Source organism: Chiloscyllium plagiosum, unplaced genomic scaffold (genome assembly GCF_037043375.1).
Source record: "Chiloscyllium plagiosum isolate Xiang-an unplaced genomic scaffold, Cpla_swu_hap1 HiC_scaffold_3, whole genome shotgun sequence".
Lineage (NCBI taxonomy): Eukaryota > Metazoa > Chordata > Chondrichthyes > Orectolobiformes > Hemiscylliidae > Chiloscyllium > Chiloscyllium plagiosum.
In genome coordinates, this window is record NW_028270141.1 from 100351647 (window position 1) to 100366389 (window position 14743).

General features: G+C 38.5%; 1 long non-coding RNA gene across 1 annotated transcript in view; it reads right to left on the bottom strand.

Annotated features, from left to right (window-relative positions):
- Positions 1 to 487: 487 nt before the first annotated feature.
- Positions 488 to 14743, bottom strand: part of LOC148150630 (uncharacterized) — a 39688-nt gene continuing 25432 nt past the window's right edge. Inside the window, exons 2-3 of the long non-coding RNA XR_015751891.1 lie at positions 9625 to 9724; positions 488 to 558 (exon numbers count right to left, since the gene is read on the bottom strand). This is a non-coding gene — a long non-coding RNA (uncharacterized LOC148150630). The remainder of the gene's footprint in view (positions 559 to 9624; positions 9725 to 14743) is intronic.

Below are 14743 nucleotides of genomic sequence, written 5' to 3' on the forward strand. Positions count from 1 at the left end.
TCACGTTGGAGTTACCTTTAAAAGACTTATTACACTTTTCAGTTTAACTTTTTGTCTTACTACCTCATTTCATCTGTTTCTTTTTGTTAACTTTTATTACTTTTACTGTTGTATAAACTTGATCTTTCATTGCATTGCATGTCTTATTTTTATAATTTATTATTCTATTTCACTTCACTCCTGGTGACTCACTTCCAACTGGTTTCCTACACACGGCAAACAAATTTAACGGGATTGGAACATCTTTGATGATTCCAATTTTGCATCTGTATTTGATGAAAGAGCACTGATTATTAAGGTATTATTTAAGCACACATTCTTACTCCATCCCTTGATTTCGAGATGAATAATGATCTACCTTGATATTTTGAAGACGGTTCCTTTCCATCGCCACCTCAGAAGGGAGAACATCATGAAGTTAATTCATGCCCTTTAAATCTATCCACTGCAAACAATATGGCATTTTCTATCGCTGCAGTGATCAATATGGCATTACATTTTAAAATGTGCAAGTGAAAAGCCAAGAACATCTCTATATAACGTCACTGGATTTGTTGTCTGTGGAAGATAAGCATTAGAAGCAAGAGTAAGTCATGGAGCCTGCTCCACTGTTATTGAGCTTTTGTTGAATTTTGACATTATTCCATTTTTTTGATGGATTCCTTTTACCTAGATTTCTTGCATACTTGAACATTCACTGTTTTTCTTTAAAAATACACATCCCATCTTCAAAACTTTCATGAATACGGTCCCATTCTACTCAATTTTTATTCTCAAAACAGACCTTTCATCCTAGTATTCAATCGAATGAATTATCATCATACTCCACTAAGGCATGTACATGCTTTCTTCACAGCATGTAATGGGGGAGTTAAGATCCACAGAAGTTGTGCTGGGGCCTCAACTTTTACAATTTAAATCAAAGACTTTGATGAGGGGAGTGAAGGGATGTTAACTAAATTTGCAGGTGTCATGAAGAAAAGTAAGGAAGTATGTTATGCAGAAGATGTAAGGAAGTTGCAGGTGAATAAAAATTGGTTAACTGAGTGGGCCACAATCTTGCTGATGGAGTATAATGTGGGAAAATTTGAAGTTGTTCACCTTGATAAGAAGAAGAAAACACAAAACATTACTTAAAAAGAGAACAGCTGCAGAATCCAGAGGTGGAGAAGCATTAAGATGTCCAAGTCCAGGAGTCTCAAGGTGTTAATATGCAGCTGCAGGAAGGCTAATGAGACACTGTCATTTAATAAGAGAGGAATTGAACATAAAAGCAAGTGTGTTGCATTTAGGAGCTTTGGAACTTAATGACCAGGATCCCAAATGTTCAGACCTGTGGTCAGTTCAAGACTGGAAGCCTTCTACAGGCCATGTGACCTGGAGTGGTAGCTGCTGCAGGTGCTACAGTCACACCTTCATTAGCGACGACAGTGAGATCCCTGGGCAGACGTGAACAAGGTGGGCTGGGAACTGCTACGATGAGATCACCAGCAAGAGGATTATAAGGTGGTGCACTCATTTTCTTTGATTTAAATGCTTTTTGGCCCTTCCTGTCACACTCTGGTTATTATTACCCATATTGTTATTCTTCCTTATTGCCTTTTCCTTCCTCTTTAACTTTTCAAATCTCACCCCACGTGAACCCTCTCCCCAATATTAGATGTGCTACCTCTCAGGTGACATATTAAGCTGTGGTTCATTCAGCATGTTATGGTTAACATAAATCTCCCATGGGTTTGAAAATTACCAGGGCTTGTTTCTAGGCAGAGACAACAAACAGGGAGAATTGAAATTGTGTCAATATTATGGCCTTAAGAGGTTATTTTATCCTTTTCTTTTCAAATAAAGATTTTAAGGCAGAGGTGTGAAGCAGTCTACTAGAACCACTAGAGTAAACAGCTTGTGAGGCCTTGGTTTTTTTAAATAAAGGTTGGAACAATAGAAACAGCCTGAATGGGTGTGGTCAAACTCCCACAAAACCGGGATCTTTAGCTTTCAACAGTTGCTGTTGGGGTTTTGAAAAGGTGGAAGATTTTTTCCCTCTCTTGGTTACAGCCACAACCTGGGAATTTTCCGCCTGCTACAGGTGTTACATGTTTTCTGAATTTGCCTTTTGCCAAAGGTTTATTTGTGGGATGTTACTGTATTGGAACAGTTCATTAGTTATAGTTGCTATACCTATTATTCTGTTTAGTTTTCCAGTAGAGTTAAGTTATTCAAATTCCTTCTTTCTTTAATTGTGTTTTAAGTATAGGTAATGAATAAGTTGTGTTTTGCTTTAAATCTGGTAGTTTGACCAATCAAATTGCATCTGGAATGCAACACCTTACATTTACCTTTAAAATAAGAAAATGTTAGGGCCTGGACTATCTTCTGAATATTTTGAGGATGTTTGGTCTGGGCCATAACAAAATGAAGATGAAATGATGCATTGGGACTCTTCCAATATCTTAATAATTCATATTAACATATACACTAGATGATGACAAATTTCTATACAAGTTTCATTAATTGAATAACATTTAGTGTCCTCATCAATAGTTACTCCTCAACCTCAGGCAAGCTTCCATACACTTAATGGTAAGGTCCTAGGGAGTGCTACTGAACAAAGAGACCTTGGAGTGCAGGTTCATAGCTCTTTGAAAGTGGAGTCTCAGGTAGATGGGATAGTGAAGAAGGCATTTGGTATGCTTTCCTTTATTGGTCAGAGTATTGAGTACAGGAGTTGGGAGGTCATATTGCGGATGTACAGTGGTTAGGCCACTGCATGCAATTTGGTCTCCTTTCTATCGGAAAGATGTTGTGAAACTTGAAAGGGTTCAGTAAAGATTTACAAGGATGTTGCCAGGGTTGGAGGATTTGAGCTATAGGGAGAGGCTGAACAGGCTGGGGCTGTTTTCCCTGGAGCGTCGGAGGCTGAGGAGTGACCTTATAGAGGTTTACAAAATTATGAGGGGCATGGATAGGGTAAATAGACTAAGTCTTTTCCCTGGGGTGATGGAGTGTAGAACTAGAGGGCATAGGTTTAGAGTGAGAGTGGAAAGATGTAAAAGAGACTTAAGGGGCAACTTTTTCACGCAGAGGGTTGAACGTGTATGGAATGAGCTGACAGATGAAGTGTTGGAGGCTGGTACGATTGCAACATTTAAAAGGCATTTGGATGGGTATATAAATAGGAAGTGTTTGGAGGAATATGGGCCGAGTGCTGGCAGGTGGGACTAGATTGGATTGGGATATCTGGTCGGCATTGACAGGTTGGACCGAAAGGTCTGTTTCCATGTTGTAAATCTCTATGACTCTATGACTCTATAAGGTCAGAGGTTTGCTGATGATTGTATAATGTTCAGCACCAATTACAACTCCTCAAATTCTGAAGCAGTCCATGTCCATTTGCAACAAGGTCTGACAGTACCCTGACTTGGACTGATAAGTGGTGAGCAACATTTGTACCATGTAGCTATGTGATGATGTCCAGTTCTAATATGAGAGACCCTCATCATTGCCCTTTGACATTCGATGGCATTATTATGTCTGAGTCTCACATTAACTAGAAACTGAAATGCACCAGACACGTAACACTACAAAAGAAAGTCTGAGGTTGAGACTCCCCAAAGCCTGTCCACCATCTACGGTGCATAAGTCACAAATATTGTGGAATTCTCTCCACTTGCCAGAATGAATTCAGCTCTAATTACATTCTAGAAGGATGACACCATCCAAGACAATTTGATTAGCATTCCATCCACTACCTTGTACATTCACTCTATCCAACACCAATGCCCAGTGGTAGCAATGTGTCCACGTGGCATCTCACTTGGCCTTTCCTTTTTTAAGACCAGGTACATACTTTGCTCAGTTTAATATTAAATTTGGAAACATATGTATAATGGATTTTAATGAGATTCCGACTTATATAAACATTGACAGTTTGAGAAAAAGTAGTTTATCCACTCCATGTCAATTGTCATCCTGCCTGGTGGAGAGTTAAAATGTATGTTTAAGCTGTCACTGCAGGTCACCAACTCTGTCTCTTCTGTGTTTTCATGCCCAGAACTGGTTACAATATTTATAATGAGGTCTGACTAGTTTAATATCAATTTCTTCTGATATGTTTTGTGCTGTTCTGCTGACATCAGTAAAAAAATCTATTTTCATTGTTGATTGCTGCTCTGAGAACATGTTGCATACCCTCTTGAATTAAACCCTTATATGTCTTTCAATTTTACCCATTTCTATTTCAACACAATTCAAGGAATACATCTGTTATTCATATTTCTCTCTATGTATTTTTGCCCTTATAAACTTTTATTTGTAACATTTTTTCAGAAAATTATATACATTGTCATAGGGGTACATAGTTTAATATCAATCATTTATGTGCAATGATAGATAACTATTATTAAAGCCATTAACATCTTTGCGTTACTACCCTGTAGTTAGTGATTTGAGTAACAGTGATCATTACTTGAGCTTGTCAGCATGTGATGAGCTTTGCCAGTTGTCTGCTAGGCCAACAGGCTGAAAGCTAGCATTGGAATTTGCTTTAGGTCTCCATTTATTTCAATCAGTCAACAAGATGAAGGAAAGTATATGCAGGTGATTATATGCAGGCTGAGGAAGGAAATGGCATCGACATGATGAAGAAGAGAAAGCATTTAGTTTTTTTTAATATCGATTCAAAACTATTCTATCACTCTATCTTTTGATATCTGATTAGAATTTAAAGTAATCCATCCTTGACTGAATAGTTTATGAGTGGGAGACTTTTATTAATTGACAATAATTGTGTTTACTCAACAAGAAGCTGTTTGGGTAATACCTGTAGTTACATTAGTACTAGTACTGGTGCTGCAATAGACTTCTTATATTTGGGCTCATGTCCAGTGACTGAATAGAGATTCTCTTTCACTGTGACCCTCAACATAATCCAATATATCAGTACTGTACAGCTTATATCGTAACATGCCTATTCTCACTGCTCTGTTTCAACTTTAACATCAGACATCAAAGGTTAAAAAAAACCTGTTTGTTGGAGGCTGCTTTTAGAATTTCCCTAGAGGCTGTGAACTGGACAGGATGAGCTAAACTGGCTATGTAAAGCTAATGCTAATATAAATTTCAATGTTAGCAGTTCATTTTTAATGTTAAACCTCAGTACAATTACTTTCAGAGTCAGGATAATATTTATTGTACAAAAAGGAATGTCAATAAGGCACAAATTGATTTATTACATAGTGAAAATTAGAACAGACTGTTTTGCTGTAATTTATTCAAAAGGAATTTTTATGTTGTTAATGTATTGATAATTTTCAAATTTCATTATTCAGTTGCGTATTATAGTCCAATTGCTGCCTCTTGCCAAGTAGTTATCATTTGACAACATTTGCTGAAAAATCTTTAAATAGAAACAAATAAAATGCTGAGACTAAGCCAATTTACATAGGTAAAACTATTATATTGACATTCTAGGTTTGCGATGAATCAATAGAGAGAGAGAGAGAGAGTAACAGACCTTTAGGGGGATGTTTCAGAATACTCAGAATAAGCATATCCCTAATATAAAAACCATTTCTAGAGGGAATCCTACAATTAGTGATTAGTTTAAAAAGTTAAGGAAACCATGAATTGTCAGTATAAAACATAGAGTTGCTTAATTATAAGTGGTGCGTCAGCTCATTGTTTAGAATATAAAGAACGGCAGAAAGTGACAATAAGATTAATTATGAGGGGGACGTTTGAGCCTGAGGGTAAGCTAACTAGAAGGCAAAAATGGATATCAAGAGTTTCTAAAGGTATTTAACTAGGAAAGGAGCAAATAAAGTGAGCGTTGATCCTTTAGAGAATGTGTTTGGGAGTTAATAGTTGATAATAAAGAAATGGTAGATGAAATGAACAAATATTTTGCTACTGTCTTAACAATAGAGGACATAAAACAATCTCTAGTAATAGCTAGAGATTCTCATTGGAGAATTTATAATCATCAGGAAAATGGTACCAATCCAAATGTTGGAGCTGACAAGTGTCTGGATCTAGATTACCTTCATCCTAGGGTTTTAAGAGAGGTTTAAAAAAGTGTTAATTTTCAAATTATATTCAAGAAAAGGTTCACTGTACTAGAAAGTAACAAATGTAACACCTCAATTCAAGAAAGGAGGAAGATCAAACCAGGAAACTAGGTCAGTTAGCTTGATAACTATTGTAGGGAAGATATGAGAATTGAGTATAGCTGTGCATTCAGAAAAACTCCAGGTAATCAGGAAGATCAGCATTGTTTCACCAAAGTGAAATCTTGTTTAACCAACTTATTGGTTAAAGATTGGGATGAAAGAGCTGAGGAACATTGCTGCTAAATTTGCAGATGACACAAAAATAGATGGAGAGACAGATAGTGTTGAGGAAACAGGGAGGCTACAGAAGGATTTGGACCGAAAGTTGGCAAAGAAGTGGCAGATGGAATACAATTTGGGAAAGTATGAGTAGAATTGGTAGGAAGAATAGAGGGATGGAATATTTTCTAAGTGGGGAAAGACTACAGAAATCTGAAGCACAAAGGGACTTGGGAGTCCTAGTTCAACATTCTCTTAATGTTAACATGCAGGTTCAGTTGGCAGTTAGGAAGGCAAATGTAATGTTGGCCTTCATTTCCAGAGGGCTTGAATACAAAAACAGAGATGTATTGCTGAGGCTGTACAATTCACTGTTAAGAATGCATTTAGAATATTGTGAGCAGTTTTGAACACAATAACTAAGGAAGGATTTGGAGGGGTCCAGAGGAGGTTTCGAAAAATGATCCTGGGAAAGTAGAACTTATCATATGAGGAGCATTGAGAACTCTGGGTCTATACTAGATGGAATTTAGAAGGATCTCACTGAAACTTACAGAAGACTGAGAGGCCTGGATAGTGTGGAGTAGAGAAGATGTAGGAGAAAGAGAACCCAATGACACAGCCTTAGAGTGAAGGGACAAGTCTTTACAACTGAGCTGAGGAGGAATTTCTTCAGCCAGAGGGTGGTTAAGTTGTGGAAAATATTGCCACAGCGGGCTGTTGAGGCCAAGTCAATGAGTATAGTTAAAAAAGAAATAGATAGGTTCTTGATTGGTGAGGGATTGAGGGCTGTGGGGAAAAGGAAAGACAATAGGTTTGAGAAATATATCAGCTCTGATGGAATGGCAGAGCAGACTCAATGGATTGAAAGGCCTAATTCTGCTCCTATATCTATGGTTCTATGGTCATTTGAAGGAGTAGCACATGCTGTGGATAAAGGAGAGCAGGTGGATGTATCATATTTGGATTTGCAGAAACCATTTAATAAGGTGCCACATTGAAGGTTAATGTAGAAAGTAAAAGCTCGTGTGTGGGGGGAACGTATTGGAATGGATAGAAGAATAAAACAGAAATTGCTAGCAAAGCTCAGCAGGTCAGACAGCATCTGTGGGGAGAACGCAGAGTTAAAACTTCCAGTCAAGTCCTTCATCAGAAGTGTTTTTTTTCCCCAGAAATGCTGCCCGATCTGTTGAGTTTCACCAACAATTTCAGTTTATGTTTCAGATTTCCAGCATCCAAAGTTCTTGGTTTTATTTTACCATGGATAGATGATTGGCCATTTGGCACAAAACATATTTTAAGTGTAAGTGGGTCTTTGTCTGATTGGCAGGATGCGATGAGTGGAATTCTGTAGGGCCCTGTGTTGGGGCCGTAACATCTTACAATTAATATTAATGGCTTAGGTATCGGAGACAAAAATATTGGAAGCTAAATTCAAAGAAGACATGAAGATCAGTCAGGAACATGCTGTGAAGAAGACATACGGTGATTGCAGATGGACATAGACATATTAAGTGAGTGGGCAAAAATTTGGCAGATGGAGTATAATGTGAGAAACTGTGAAGTTGTTCATTTTGCCAGGAAGAATGAGAAAAAAGCAGAGAGAGACACTGTTGTTGTTGTTGTGGAATGGATATAGGTATTTTGACATTTTAATGACAAAAAGGATGAGCAGTTTTGGACTCCTTATTTAAATAATGTTATGCATGTATTAGAGGTGGTGCAGAGATGGTTTACGAGATTGACACCTGGAATGAATGGGCTGCTTTGTGAGGTTAGACTGGATAGAGTAGGATTGTTTCCACTGGAATTTAGAGGAATGACTGTTATTTTGCATCATTTCTGGGATGTAGATATTGCTGGCTGGGCCAGCATTTACTCTGCATCCCCAGTTGCTCTTGAAAAGGTGGTGGTGAGCTGTCTTCTTGAATATCTACAATTGTAGGTATACCCAGAATGCCATTAGGGAGAGGGTTTCAGGATTTTTACTGAGTGACACTGAATGGACGGCAATATATTTCCAAGTCGAGATGATGAGTGGCTTGGAGGGGAATTTGAAGGTGGTGGTGTTCCTCTGTATCTGCTGCTGTTGTACTTGTAGATGGTAATGGTTTTACAAGGTGGTGTCTACAGGGCTTTGGCAAATTTATTGTAAACGGTACGCACTGCTGCCACTGAGCATCAGTATTGGAGCAAGTGAATGTTTGTCAAAATTGTGCCAGTCAAACAGGCTGTTTTATCCTGGATGGTGTCAAGCTCTTTGAGTCGAGAGTGTGGTGCTGGAAAAGCACAGGAAGCAGGCAGCATCCGAGGAGCAGGAGAATCGACATTTCGGTCATAAGCCCTTCATCAGGATGCTGCCTGACCTGCTGTGCTTTTCCAGCACCACACTCTTGACTCTGATGTCCAGCAGCTGCAGTCTTCACTATCTCCAAGCTCCTTGAGTTTTGTTAGAGATGTAGTCATCCAGGCAAATGGGGAACATTCCATCACGTGCTTGAACAGGTTTTAGGGAGACAGGGAGTAAGTTTCTCACTGCAAAATTCTTAGTTTCTGACCTGCTGTTGTAGCCAAAATATGTATTTAATTACTCCAGACTGAAGTATCCTGCAAGGTGTTGGCAAGGTTCTTATGGATCAGTCCAGAACTAAGAAGCACTGTTTTAAAATTGGGGTCATCAGAGATGAGGAGAATATGTTTCTCCTGGAGGGCTGTGCAACTTTGGAGCTCACTGCCTCAGAAGATAGTGTAGACTGGGTCATTAAATATTTTTAAGGCAGAGGTAAATAGACAGGGGAGTGAAGGCTTATCCAGGTGGTTGGGAATCTAACAGATCTGCTATGATCTTATAAAGTAGCAGAGCAGCCTTGAGATGATGAATGGTCTACTTCAGGCCCTATTTAATATATTCATGTATATTCGTAACAGATTATTGCCATTATCTATTCATTAAACAAAAGGAATCTCTCAAATTAACATGCGCATACAAACTCACTTGTGCACATTTTAATGTAAAACATTCTTGTCTTTCAGGATGTTATTTGTGGACAAAATGTGAATGAAAGTAACTCAGTCTCCTATCCCTCCTGTCCTATCTCTCACTCTGTTGCTCTATTTAACTCCTTTTCTCTCTGTTTATTTCATTCCTTAATTCTCCCAAATTTGTTTCTCATCTCTATATCTTCCCATTTCCCTCATCTTGCTTTCCTTCCCTCGCTACAATTGACTTGAACCACTACAGCAATGATTTAACATACTGTCATAACTTATGCACATTAATGCACAACTGTTACCATACCTGACTTAACTCCTGGATATTTTCCTGGCAATCGCACTAGTAGGTGTTGTGCCAATTGAATCACCAAGTGGAATTTCTCTTGTTGTTGTATGTTTGACTTCTGTAAAAGAGAAAAAAATATCCTGAGGGTTGGGGTGAAGGCCCATGTTTAACCACTGCCAATTTCCTCATTTTTGTTTTCTACTTGTCATGTTATATAAAAATATTCAAACTATCTCAAGTGATATTTACGATTAAATACAAACTCATCAAACTCCCTCTCCACTGACATATCTAGGAGTGGGAGAAGGGAATTGTAGTTGCACACTATGGTGCCTAGTGGGGTTATTCCTGATCCTCGTCTGTTGTAGCATCAGGCTGCATTGCCTGTCTGCTCCACCCAGTAGGCAGTTAAAATAACATCAGACCTGTGCCACATTTACAGGACTGAGATCTACATGAATTCGTGAGATTTTCAGACTCGTTCAAGGATGCACCAATATCTCAGAACTGAATGATAATTCAAAACTCCGGGTGTCATTATAGTTGTAGCATTAATCATTTCCAAACCAATTTGCGGAAGGTATAGTTAAATATGGTTTGAAGTTCACAGGAAAGATAAATAATGAAGATAGGTTGGGGTATTGATTAATTCATATCAGAAATTACATTTAGGAGCTGTAGGATGTCTCCGTTCAATTGTACTTGTGAGGTTGTGTATCTCTTTGTCCTCTAAAGGAAATCAGTTTATTGGAGAAAATATTAAAGTCTGTTCCTATGTGGTGATTTTTCTGAATTGTGAAACCATACTTAGTAAATAATGGCTATTTATACACAATGAATGAAATGAATCACAAATGACAGCTAGGTCCCAATTCCAGGATTCCCATCTCCATTCCTGGGGTTTCTGATTTTCAGATGTGCCTTTTAAAGGTTTGGGTTGTTTCAGGGCACACATCCACATTCTACACACCTGACCTGGCCAGATACATTACGGATGTAGGCATGGCCTACTACTCTGCTATTTTCATTGAGTTTGGCTAACTTTTCAAAATAAATAGCTCATGGAACCATAGTCTGCCTGAAGGAACATTTGAAAAGTAAGTTTGAATGGGATATATGCCTCTGCCCACTCTCTCATCCCTCATTTCCTTTCCGCCCATGCTAGAATATAACACTGAAATATCCATTCATGCACTGTGTGCTATTTTAATGCAGTGAATACTACATTGAAAACTGAATGCGAGAAAAGTGCTTTAACGAAATCATTAATTGATAACTTTCCACTGGGTTAATGCTCCTATCTATCAGGTGCTTCACCAGAAGAATTGATATTATGGCTCTCAGCCAACCCTCATTATATATTATTGATAATTACAATTGCCCTGAATGACAATTACCCTGAATTATTTCTTAACTTTTAGTGTTGAAATGCAGCATTTCAACTCACTAATTGTTTTAACTTAAATTAATAATGTTACAACACTTTCATATTGACAAAATAATGACATTATGTTCAGAGATTCTGTACAATCTCAAAAAGGATTAATGTTTAAAACGCTTTAGAAACAAGCCTCCTTCACCATTCAATAATACAATGGCTGATCTGTTGGCTTTGGATTTCGCATTCCCAAGTCCCTCTATATGTTTTGGTTCTCAAGCCTAACAAGAGTCTGTATACCTTTGCCTTAAAAATATTCAACAACCTCATTTTCATTGCCTAATGAGACAGAGAGTTTCAAAGTTTTACAAGCCCCTAACAGAAAATATTTCTTGTTATCTCTGTCCTGAAAAGACAAACTCCAAATTTCAAAGTAGAACCCTTTAATCTTTCATCACATTTCCACTATGTCAGGATTATTCAGAATTTTATACACTTTAAATAAGTCACCACCAACTCATGAACACCTCAGTGGAAACATGGTCAGCCTGTTTAACTTATTCTCAGAAGACAACCCGATCAATCCAGGTCAAATCTAGTAAATGTCCTCTGAACCACCTCCCACACATTGACATACTTCCTTTGGTAATGAGTCCTAGCACCTACAGCACCTGCACCAAACACCCCACTTACTAATCTCAAGGCTTTGCACCATTTTCCACTGCTGTACTCATTTGTCTTTGGTTTTACCAAAGAGCTCTGCTTTTGTAGCCAATTGAATTAGGGCTGGAGAAGCTACACTCACCCAATTAACTAACTAACTCCCGAACTCTGTACATTGGTCTGTGTTAACACTGTCTATGCTGCAAGAAAGAAAGAAACTCACTTTATTTATGCAGCACTTTCCAATTATTGCCAGATTCAGATCAGATTGGAATTTCTTGCTCCTTTCTCTGATCTCAGTCATCACCTGTTGTTGAACATCACTCCCCAAAAGCAACTTGTTTTCCTTCAGTCCAACTTGAACACACACACTACCTCCCTTGCTCCACGTTATATGCAGTCATGAATCTGAAGGCAGAGATTGCCTGACCACGGAGAACTTAATTTAGAAGGGGAATTCTAGTGAGATTGCCTTTTAATGAATATGCATGATATTCAAATGCATCCAAAAAGGCTTCCGATCATATTCCATAGAGAAGGGAAGCTCAACACACTGTCAAACTTCGGAGAATTTAATGCCGTATTTTCATCTCACCATTGTGAGGCTAATTTTTGGCCTCCCATTCAATTAGGTTACCCCACTCTCCTTGCTTCTGAATCCAGCTTAAGATTCTATTTTTGCTTTCAGCAGACGGAGGAGGGAAGCAAAATGAAGAGCATATAAATGGACCTAGACTTCTGATAAAAGAAGAAATAACAACAGCAGTTTTGATGCAATTTAGCAAGGCAAATAGAAGGCTGAATGGGACATACAAGGTGAAACAGAGGAAACTTTTTATGGATACAATTTGCATTGACTCTCTGCTCATTCCTGAAGAAGGGCCTGTGCCCGAAACGTCGAATCTCCTGTTCCCTGGATGCTGCCTGACCTGCTGTGCTGTTCCAGCAATAAAGTTTCAACATTGGAGGAATTAGCATTGGTAGAATTAAGAACTGTTAAAAGGGGAGAAGATTATCTTGCAATAGAGAAGGAAGATGCAAAGTTTCAGAAAGGGATGCAGAATCAGCCATGTATGCTTTGCAAGTCATAAGCCTACAGTAGCTCACAAAGTCTATTCTGTTGATCAGTGAAGATGTTAGAGTTAATGGCCTCATTATGAACTTTCCATTTTCCATAGGTGAAGATCAGCACTCAAAATGGGAGATGTGTTTTTAAAGAATTGACCACAGGAATGGGTCTCCAGCACAATGCACATGCCCTGCTGCCTTTTATGAATACCCGTGAGTATTCATATGTGAGTGCCCTGCCATGGAAGCCTTTGGATGGCCACCATTCACTTCACATGTGAGCACTGATGTCCTCTCAAGTCCTGATACCTGCCTCTCCCAGCTCCATATTGTCAAGGACATAATACCACGAGGGGCCTGAATCTGGCCCCCTGCCTTTGGTGTCCCCTCAATCTTGCTTGCCAACAAGGTTGTCAATTTGGCCAGTTGCTATTCAGGAACTTAAATAAAAATGTGTTCATCAGGTCTTACTGCTAGGTCCAACAGGAACTCCTTGTCCCCATTCTTGTAAACCACTTAAGAATCCTAATGTTGCAATTAGATCACCTCTCATTCTTCTAAACTCCAGCGAGCAAAGTCACAAACTTTAGTCTTTGCTCATTAGACAATCCCTCCATACCAGGGATCATCCTAGTGAACCTTTTCTGAATTATTTCCCATGAAATCATACATTTCCTTAAATTGGAAAACTGCTCACAGTGATCACAAGTGTTCTAACCAGCACCTTATACAATCAGTAAGGCTTCCTTACTTGCATAAGTGAAGATGATGGCCTGGTTATTATCACTAGACTATTAATCAGAAACCCGGGGAGTGTTCTAGAAACCTGGGCTCAAATCCCACCATGGCAGATGGTGGACTTTGAATTCAGTTGAAAAAACTGGAGTTAAGAGTATAATGGTGGCCATGAAATCATTCTCAGGAAAGGACCATTTGGTTCATTAATGCCCTATATGGAAGGACCATTGTTACCTTGTCTGATCTCCATGTGACTCCAGACTCACAGCAATGTGATCGATTCTAACTGTACCCTGGACAACAAGGGGTGGGCAATAAATGCTGTGAAGCCCGCATCCCACAATTTAAAAAGAAACTCCAATTCCCTTGAAATAAGGGCCAATATTCCATATGCCTTCGTGATTGCCTCCTACATCTGTGCTAGCTTTAATTGTGTTGCAGCTTACTGAAGTTTTTCTCTATTTAAATAATACTGTTCTTTTTCTCTCTTGTCGAAACTGAACAACTTCACATTTTCTCATAGTACACTCTCTTAGTATACAGTACACAGAAAATAATTATGTGTTTTCTTAAGCTCTTACTATGAACAAGGACATTTTGAAGATGTTCTTCTCTCTTGCTCTCTATAGCAAGATATTATAGAGTAACAGATCAGTAACCAGAAATGTACCATTTAACCTTTGCCAATCGGTATAACTTAAGTTTCCAAGGTGTCAGCCTTGGCTCAGTTCTTGTCTGAGTCATAAGTTTGTGGGTTCAATTTTCACTCTCGGGATTTAAGCACATAATCCAGACTTCCTTCAGTACAGTGTACTTGGTGGTCCTGTTGTTTAATGTGCTGTCAATCCAAAATTACACTTTCTCTCTGAGGTGGATGTAAAAGACCTCAGGTTATAGAACAATGAAATCAGTCAATACCTGTTTTGAAAGGGTCACTCACCTTCTGCAGAAATTTTGTTTATGTTTAAAAATTGTATAAATATGTTTTCCATAAGTTTGGCAAGCTTTTGTCTTTCCCATTGAAAAAAAAATGAGAACAGCTGAATGTGCATAAATATTATTATAAGTATCTAAAAGACTACATCAGTCATGAAACTATGTTTAATGTGGACTGAGCAGGAAACGTAACTAAGTGAAAATAACAATAAGCTTTTTAAAATTTTTGTGTGGGATGTGGGTTTCACTGACTGGACCAGCATTTATTGTCCTTCCCTAATGGTTGAGAATCATCCATGTTGGAGTCACATGTAGGCTAGACCAGATGAGGATGGCAGATCTCCTTCCCCAAAG